The following is an 8,646-nucleotide window of genomic DNA, read 5'->3' on the forward strand; positions in this document are numbered from 1 at the left end:
GGCAAGGTGGATTGGATGGGCAGGGGTAAATGTGGCAGATGATATTGGACAGAGGGCACTTACTAAAGCTCTAGCTGAAAAGGTTCAAATTCTGTACATGGATTTTTATTTCTCTATTCATAGACATAGATCCAACTCTTTTTCACTAATTGCGAGGTGATTGTGCTTGAACATTGTAACACACTGTTTCACTCGTACTGTTGGTTGTAGAAGTGTATCCTCGTCTTCCTTGATGAGGAGATTGTTCATCAATATTACAATGGCTATTGCAACAATATTTTGTGGCCCCTTTTCCATTACCTTGGGCTTCCACAAGAAGATCGACTTGCTACCACTCGGAGTTTCCAGTCGCAGTTTTCTGCATATAAGAAGGCAAATCAAATGTTTGCAGATGTAGTTAATGAGCACTATGAAGAGGGTGATGTTGTTTGGTGCCATGACTACCATCTTATGTTTCTTCCAAAATGCTTGAAGGAATATAACAACAAAATGAAAGTCGGCTGGTTTCTCCACACTCCCTTTCCTTCCTCTAAAATTCATAGGACACTGCCATCACGATCAGAGCTCCTGCGCTCAGTTCTTGCAGCTGATTTAGTTGGGTAAGTATTGGTTACATTCTGCTCAATATGATTTACTTTGCTTAAGATAGTTGATACAGAGTGCCGCTTGGCAGCTGGCATATCCTTTGATTTCTCAAGCTTGGTAATCTGTGAATATACATTGGGAAAGTATTTCATGTTTCCACTAGCATAATGTGCATACTATCTATATTAACTGCCAAAATCACTATCAGTGTTGGGGATTATGCCATCTGTCAAGAATATCAACAAATAACTGATAACTCTGTTGCAAGGCTTTGATCCTATCTGACCATCATGCTTGATGCATAATATTAACGTTCAGCCATGATAATTGTTTGCTCTTAATGTGCTCAAACTATATTCTATTGCCACATAATTTTCTATTACTGACCATGATATGTGGGCATCACATGGCTAGAAGCCCCTAATTATATTATTCAACATGTTCTTATTTTCTTTTTTTTAATCAAGTAAACTAATACTGTTGTTTCTCTCTCAAATAATGTTATGATTTATGAAAATATGGAATAACCATCGATGAGTGGTAACCTGTAATAGGTTCTGTACTGTTATATTGTCAATCCATTTTTGTTTCATCACATTATGAAATGAGTTTCAAGGCAGATATTTTCTGCCCTATTTCAATGACCAAAATGAAGAAGCAATAATTAGCATCCAATGACTAGGAAAGGAATTTCTGTTGTTGACTGCACAAGTTAACAATTAAGTCATTAATTAATTAAGTTAACAATCAAAATTTGGAGGGAAATTTTGATTGTTTCTCTTGATGGGTTTTGCTTGTATCAGATTATTGGTTCAATTTATTGATCTTATCTTGCTGTATCCTATCTAATTTAGCTCTTTGAAGTCGTATTATATGGTCATCACACAAGTTTTTGTTTGAAGTCGTATTGGTTACTAATTAAGTGATTCTTTGCAGATGACAACAGCAATAGCTATTGAAGATGTCCGTAGAGAGGTAAAAATACTGAAAGCATTATCTAGACATAAGAATCTGGTCAGATTTTATGATGCATTTGAGGATGCCAATAATGTCTACATAGTCATGGAGTACGTGTAATTTTTCTTTTAGTCTTATTCCTTCACACCAATTTATAGGAGTCAGCCTTGTTGGGACATCATTTGTATTGTTGTTTATGGTTTAGTTTTATGAACACACACACACACACACACACATATATTAAGCCTAGTCTTAGAACTGAGAAGAATGAACACTTTTGTTGGCAGAAAAACCTGTTTTGAAATTTGATATGATTTTCTCTCATTTCTTTCACTTTCAGGTTGTGTAAAGGTGGAGAACTACTGGATAAAATTTTGTCCAGGTAGATTTATATTCTTTATATTGAAACTTGTGGTTGGGCACTTTCAGATTTATGATTTCAGTTTCATTTATTCTCAGTAACTCCTTGTGGCAGGGGTGGAAGATACACAGAAGAAGATGCTAAAGTTATTGTTGTGCAAATTTTAAGTGTTATTGCCTATTGTCATCTTCAAGATGTTGTGCATTGAGATCTAAAGCCAGAGGTACAACTACATTCAGAGTTTCTACTTTCCACTACTTTCTTGTATTTTGATGGAATAGTATTGAAAGTCCCCTCCACATGTAGTTTGTTTACATCTTCAGTTCTCGTCCGAACCTATTACCAATAACTCTTTTCATATGACTGCTTGGCAGAATTTTCTTTTTGCCACAAGAGAAGAGGATGCTTCAGTGAAGGTTATTGATTTTGGTCTCTCCGATTTTATAAGGCCTGGTAATGCTTCCACATACTATTTTTCTTGGCTTCAAGAATGTGTTACTGCACTTTGATTCATGCCTTGGACTTCTTTTGTAATAGGCTAATAGCTTCTTCCAATATGTATTGAAAATCATAGTTGTTTTGAGAATGAATATACACAAGGGAGACATGAGCATTTGAGGATCACATGGTTCTGTCTTCAGATCGGGAAAAAAATGGCATTAGTTAAGTCTTCCACTTAAGAAATGGGGACCAGCTAGCTTGTTATGTCTAGTATGTCTTGTCAATTACATAGCAATGATATTTGTAGACCTGATATATAGTAAGTAAATTATATAAACTTCTAGAGAGAGATATATCTATTTGAGTAAAATAATAAGGGATGTTGATTGGACTTTGGGTTTGGTATAAGCACAAGGCTGAGAAAGAAAAAAGAACAAAGAAAACAATTAATCACAAGGTCGTAAGAACTTACATCCTTCTTTGTTTGCAGTGTGTTAAAATTACTTATGTATTGATTGTTCATCTTATATTTTGTCCTCTTTTACACTTGGCACATGATTTTGACAAAATACTTTATATTTCCAGAAAATATGAGGAGATCTGTGCACCCCTGGTTGAAGAATTTTGTTACATTACTTATAGGGTCCCTTATTGATAACACATGTTTTAAGGAAAGAGGTAAGACTTTATCCTACTTTGAGTGAACTGTGGGATTTTACCCAATGATTGTGACTTATATGTTGTTTTATACATTTCTAGTGGGCAGTAAAAGCGCGCAAATCATATAGCCAAATTGATATTGACGAGGTGTGCATTGAAGTGGCTGATTCTATACAGAGTTTGGTGTAAGACTTTTGGCTTCCATGATTTTGAGTAAGGCTAGTTTTTGCTTTGAAGCAAAGTTTGGTGTAGAACGTACTTTTGTAGTTGGTTGCTAATATGTTTCTAAGCTAGCCTTAGGTTTTGGGTTTTATTTTGTGAATTAAGTTGAATCATGAATTTGGAAAGAAAATTAATGGAAAGCTCCAATTTTTGGGTGATGAGAAATGTATTTCTTTTTCCAGCAACTAGATGAAATCGATGTCCTATGATTATCAATATATCGAATTGTAACTCAAAACCGATGAAATCAAAACTACTGCACATCGATTTCTCGAATTCTAATCACCAAACAGTAATCTATTATGAACATACAAATCACCTACCATGGAGCAAACCGATGTGTGGTCAAAAGGTGAACATCGGTTTTGGAAAGCAAAAACGATGTCTTCAATGAACTAACACATCAGTTTGAATAAAAATAGCCGACGTACATAATACCATTGAACATCGGTTTACTTAATTGGAAACGATGTTCTGTCTTAAAGGAAACATCATTTCTGAATAAAAAAACGATGTAGAATAAAGATGCAGACATCGTTCCTAGGAAAATAATGTGGCAACTTACACGTAAAAATGGCCACGAACAAACAATACTCATGGGAACTGATGTCTACAAGTGTACTGGACATCGCTTCTGGAATAGAAATCGATGCAAATGTTCAAGTAGGTATTGTTCGACATATATTTTTTTAAGCATAAAATGTGAAAATATGAAGAATTAGACATACCTAACATACAAAAATATGATGATTATAACGATTATACATCGATTTGTTTTTTAGAATCGATGTTGGTTGTTGTCTGGGACATCGGTTGAAAACGTGCTTATACTGATGTCTATACTTTTCTCTACACCCACTAAGACATCGATCGAAAATTAGTTTAACATCGGTCTAGAACCGATGTCTATGAACAAAATTCTAGTAGTGTGTCATATGTTTGCTCATACATTCACCTACTGAGAAGTATTAAACAACAAAAATGAGGATGAGTGTTTCTTTTCTTATGCATTCTAAGGTGTATAAGCTGACTAAGCAGGGTTAAAGTACAATCAAAATGAGGTTTGGTAAGCTACTTCCAAGTTTCAAAACGATAAAGATTGGCTGGGACAGAATATTAAATAAGAATTTTTCAAACTCTAATTTTCAATAATTCACCGTGACAAAATTCTGAACGAGGTCTTTAAATGGGAGAAATGGTATATCTTATATTTGCAATTTTCCCTGGTGATGTTGGTATAAAAGCTGCTTGCTTTGCTTACAGCCTTTAGGGCCCCTTCTATTTTTTACTCGGGGCAATCTGTTGGCCTGTACATGAATGTCAACATGGTCATTCAAACTAACTGTTAGTTTTTGGGTATACATGTAAAACTCCTCTAATGGGATTACGGGGACTTCACCAAAACCTAAATCCTATCAGTGACACCCCCCATTGCATCGTCGAATGCAACGCTCTATAGATTTACGAACTAGTCCCTAATACCTTATAGTTCAACTTCATGAAGGTCATCCCCCAAACTACCACTGCTTTTTTCAGACTGCATTGATGGAGAAAAACTAGGCATGGTGGTGAACCTTTCGGCCTCAAACAAATGGCTTCATTCCAAGCATGAACACAAACAACTACATTCCAAGCATGAACACAAACAAATGACGAATACAAACAAATTCAGGTAGAATCAAACAATATGAATATCAGAGAAGAATACCAAATGCTTAAAAGCACAAACCGAACTCGTTCCAATCTCTATCTTAAGCAGGACAATTGCACTAACTCAAAAATTAAAACTTTCAGCTTCATATCCGAAATTAAGCAACAAACAAGCTTCAATAATGCTTAAAAGCACAAACCCAACTCACAGAAGAATACCAATTACATGAGTACGAATAAAAAAAAGATTGAATCTGACAGAGTAAGGTAAAGAGAGCAAGATTGCACCTTTCAGTGACGAGAATCCACGAATTGAAGGTCACCACCGATGAGCTGAAGAAGAAGACGCAGAGGAAGGCGGGGAGAATCCACGACGAACTGAAGAAGACGGCGCGGAGGAAGGCGGCGACAATCCACCAATTGAATGAGGTCACCAGCGACGAGCAGAAGAAGAAGGCGATCTGAGAGAAGACTAGGGAAAACCAGACACCGAAGAAGAGGAAGGAGGAGATGTGGAATGGCAGTGACGGCGAAGAGGAAGGAGGAGATGACGTCTGCCTCTCGTGTGACTAAAAGATAGGATTTGCTGTTTTTCGATGTAATTTTCAGAAAAGGAGGATAGAATTGGCAGTTCTCCAAATTTTCATTAAACTCTATTGTTCATGCTATGTGTTTTCCCAAAGCAGGTTTTCAAAAGCTACAAATTGTAGCTTCCCAAATTCAGCTTTACAGAGAAGCAATTTCAACCAAAAGCAGCTTTTAGAGATTTTACCAAACACTATGTTCTTGGCCCAAAAGCAGAAGCAGCCCCAAAAGCACCTCAGGAATCAATCCCACCGAAGACTCCATTCTTGCTTTCTTTATTTACTGCTTGTTGTTACTGATTTCTTGCCTTGGGCTCCGCAAATCATTAAGACTGAGGTATGGCTTCTCTGTCCTTTTCTGATGAATTTTTTATGGGATTTTTTATATATATATTTTCATAATCTGCCTCAATCTTTGTTCAATTGTACGTCCATCCATGCTTTGACAATATATGTATGCATGCACGTGTAGACCCAATCAAAGCATAATTCTATGATTCATCCTTTCCTTCTAATCATCCTTCTTTCTCATGCCATGACTTCAATGCTTTTTTTTTAGATGTTGCACAGTTTTGAAATTATATATATTTTTTCTCCTCTCCCTTTTTCATGACATCACCTCTTTTTTTTAATGTCGCACAATTTCATATGTATTTCAATATATATATATTTTTTTCTTTTTCAGGGTTTTGGTGACCATTGAAGAACGCGAATGACCTAAGTGCTTGGATTTTTTCGCTTCTTGATTGTGGGAAAATCTACTCAAAGCAGTTAGACTTTGCATGTTTATTGACGTCAAGGAGAAGAACATGAACGTCCTAAGTGCTTGGATTCCTCCACCTTTGCACGTGGTAGGGTCGACTAAAAGCGGTTAGGCTTTGCGTATTTGGTGGCTCACGAAGAGAAGAACGCGAACGTCCTAAGTGCTTGGATTCCTTCACTTTTGTGGGTGGTAGGGTCCACTAAAAGCGGTTAGGCTTTGCGTACATCGTCAGGCACTCGTGATCGAGCTTCTCGTCCTTTTGTGACCATGACTTTCTTCAAGTGCTTCAAGAAAGGGACAGTCACCATCCTTGAGGATCCGGAGGACACTCAAAGTGATGGCACTACTCTGCAGGTGTATCCATCGTTGACTGGGCCTCAAGCAATCGATGTCCCTCCTTATGACCCTTCACCTCACATCCTCCAGTGGACTCATGTGCCATCTCGCCAACTAGCTAAACAAAGATCTGGCCACGACAAACAAAGCTCAAATGTGTTGTTGTTGAAGTCTTCGCATCATGATCAGAACAACCCTCAGGTCCCGTTCACGCTTCTCAGCGATCGTATATGCAACGGTTCAGTGCAGTGGAGCAGTGCATTTCGAGCAAACGGGGGCTTCTTTTACACAGAGTTCTACTGGGAATGGGAAGAAGATATCTTAAGCAGAAATGGCAAGCTTACTCGGGAGGCTGATCTCTATCAAGCGATATTCGCCTCACTATTCAGCTATGACCGTGTTGCACCTGTCATACAGGCTTTCTGTGAGTATTGGTGTCCCACGACGAATACCCTCCACACTTCCAGCGGGGAAATGTCCATCTCCGTCTGGAATTTGGACCAACTTGGAGGTTTGCCCATTGCCGGACGATTTTATGATGAGGTTGTTCCAGCTGCTGAAGAGCTTTCTGCAACAAGCAAAAGGAGTCAACATAGCCGCTATTTGTTTCTCGCCTACCATAAGCTCTGCAAGGAAAGCCATGGGCAGAAAGTGAAGATATCTTCATGGATACGATACTGGTATAGAGGAGATTTGCGCTATAAGAGGCCTCCGAACAAAAGTAACATGAACAAAAGAGATCCGCCCCCGAATGCATTTAATCCATCTGGCAAGATCCATGAGGTCCGACAACGAACTCCTGCAGACCTTGCAGTATTTGATGACTTAGGCATGGAGGGTGAAGATATAGAGCCCATCTATTTGGCTGCCTTCCTTGCTTGTTGGTTGTGCTTGTTTGTTTTACCCAGAGACAACACCGGTTTGATTCGTCCGAGAGTTTTCAAAGTTGCCAGCAAAATGTCACAGGGTCTAAAATTTTGCCTAGCAGTATCGGTATTGGCTAGCATTTATCAGGGTTTGAACGAGATCTCTGTTTCCAGTGATCTAGGTAATTGTTCAGCTGCTCTTCCTTTTCATTATATATACGTATGGCTAGCAGAATACTTCAGCACCCACTTTCAAGCTCCACTTCCCAACGACCTAAGGCCCCGTATGGTTTGCTTCTCCGGAGAATTTTCAGCTAAGCATTTTGGGGACTCACATGCTCTTTCTTTGTTCAATACATGTGACAATGTGAGGATGGATGCATTTGCCAGGGTATTTTCGGAGAGCAGAGTGATTATCAACCGCGTTAACATCTCTCATTTAGACTTCATATATCTTATCAGCCTTCGATCCGGGTATCTTTCTCTCAGACAGGATAATCGACGAGTCATTCAGCCATACAGTCCACATCGGTTTAGTCGACAGTTTCGTTATATCCAAGACATTCCTAGCAGCCTTAAGAATGACATTCGCACCGGTGTATTGGCTCTGACTTATAAAAGCATTGGGATTCTTGCACCAGAATGAACACCAAGTGCTTGGTAACGTTGCCGATCCAGAGTGCTATCACGGATTACATGGTTACCCGAGACTATGTCTGTGATGACCTGGATTTTCGTTATTTAATTTTAGTAATTAATAATGGACCAGTTGTACAAATTATGGTTACTATGCTTTATTCGTATGTCGTATGTGAAGTGGAATTGTTTCGGACAATTATAATTCGAAAAGTGTGGATTTAGGGGGGGTTCAAGGTTGACTTTTTATACATTGATATTCTCTGGGAACTTCCTTCATGAAAGTTGTAGAGTACGTCGATACGAGTTCATGGATATGCGGAATGCGAAAATCGGAGTTCGTATGAGAAAGTTATGAGTGATTGAATTTTGGGAAAATTCTATAAATAGGGTTTTCGTTTTCGGAAACTTACTATTTTCATTTTGGCAAGATTCCCTTTCCGGAAATTTTTCAAACTCTCCGTTCTTTCTCTTCAGCGCGCTCGACCCAACCCGGATCCAAGCGATCCGACCCGGCTTTTCCGGCGACCTATTCCGGTGAAGCAAGCCCAGACCGACTCGCCTCCACCGTGCGCTCCTCCCTGT

General features: G+C 38.6%; 1 long non-coding RNA gene across 2 annotated transcripts; it reads left to right on the forward strand.

Moving 5' to 3' along the window:
• Positions 1–220: 220 nt before the first annotated feature.
• LOC133741743 (uncharacterized) lies at positions 221–3,291 on the forward strand. 2 transcript variants are annotated; one of them, XR_009862092.1, is made up of 6 exons: positions 221–599; positions 1,522–1,652; positions 1,883–1,924; positions 2,018–2,126; positions 2,278–2,356; positions 2,930–3,291. It is a non-coding gene; the product is annotated as an uncharacterized LOC133741743 (long non-coding RNA). The 2 variants fall into 2 exon arrangements; XR_009862091.1 differs by having other exon boundaries at positions 1,522–1,560.
• The last annotated feature ends 5,355 nt before the right edge of the window (positions 3,292–8,646 follow it).

This window comes from Rosa rugosa, chromosome 4, assembly GCF_958449725.1.
Source record: "Rosa rugosa chromosome 4, drRosRugo1.1, whole genome shotgun sequence".
Lineage (NCBI taxonomy): Eukaryota > Viridiplantae > Streptophyta > Magnoliopsida > Rosales > Rosaceae > Rosa > Rosa rugosa.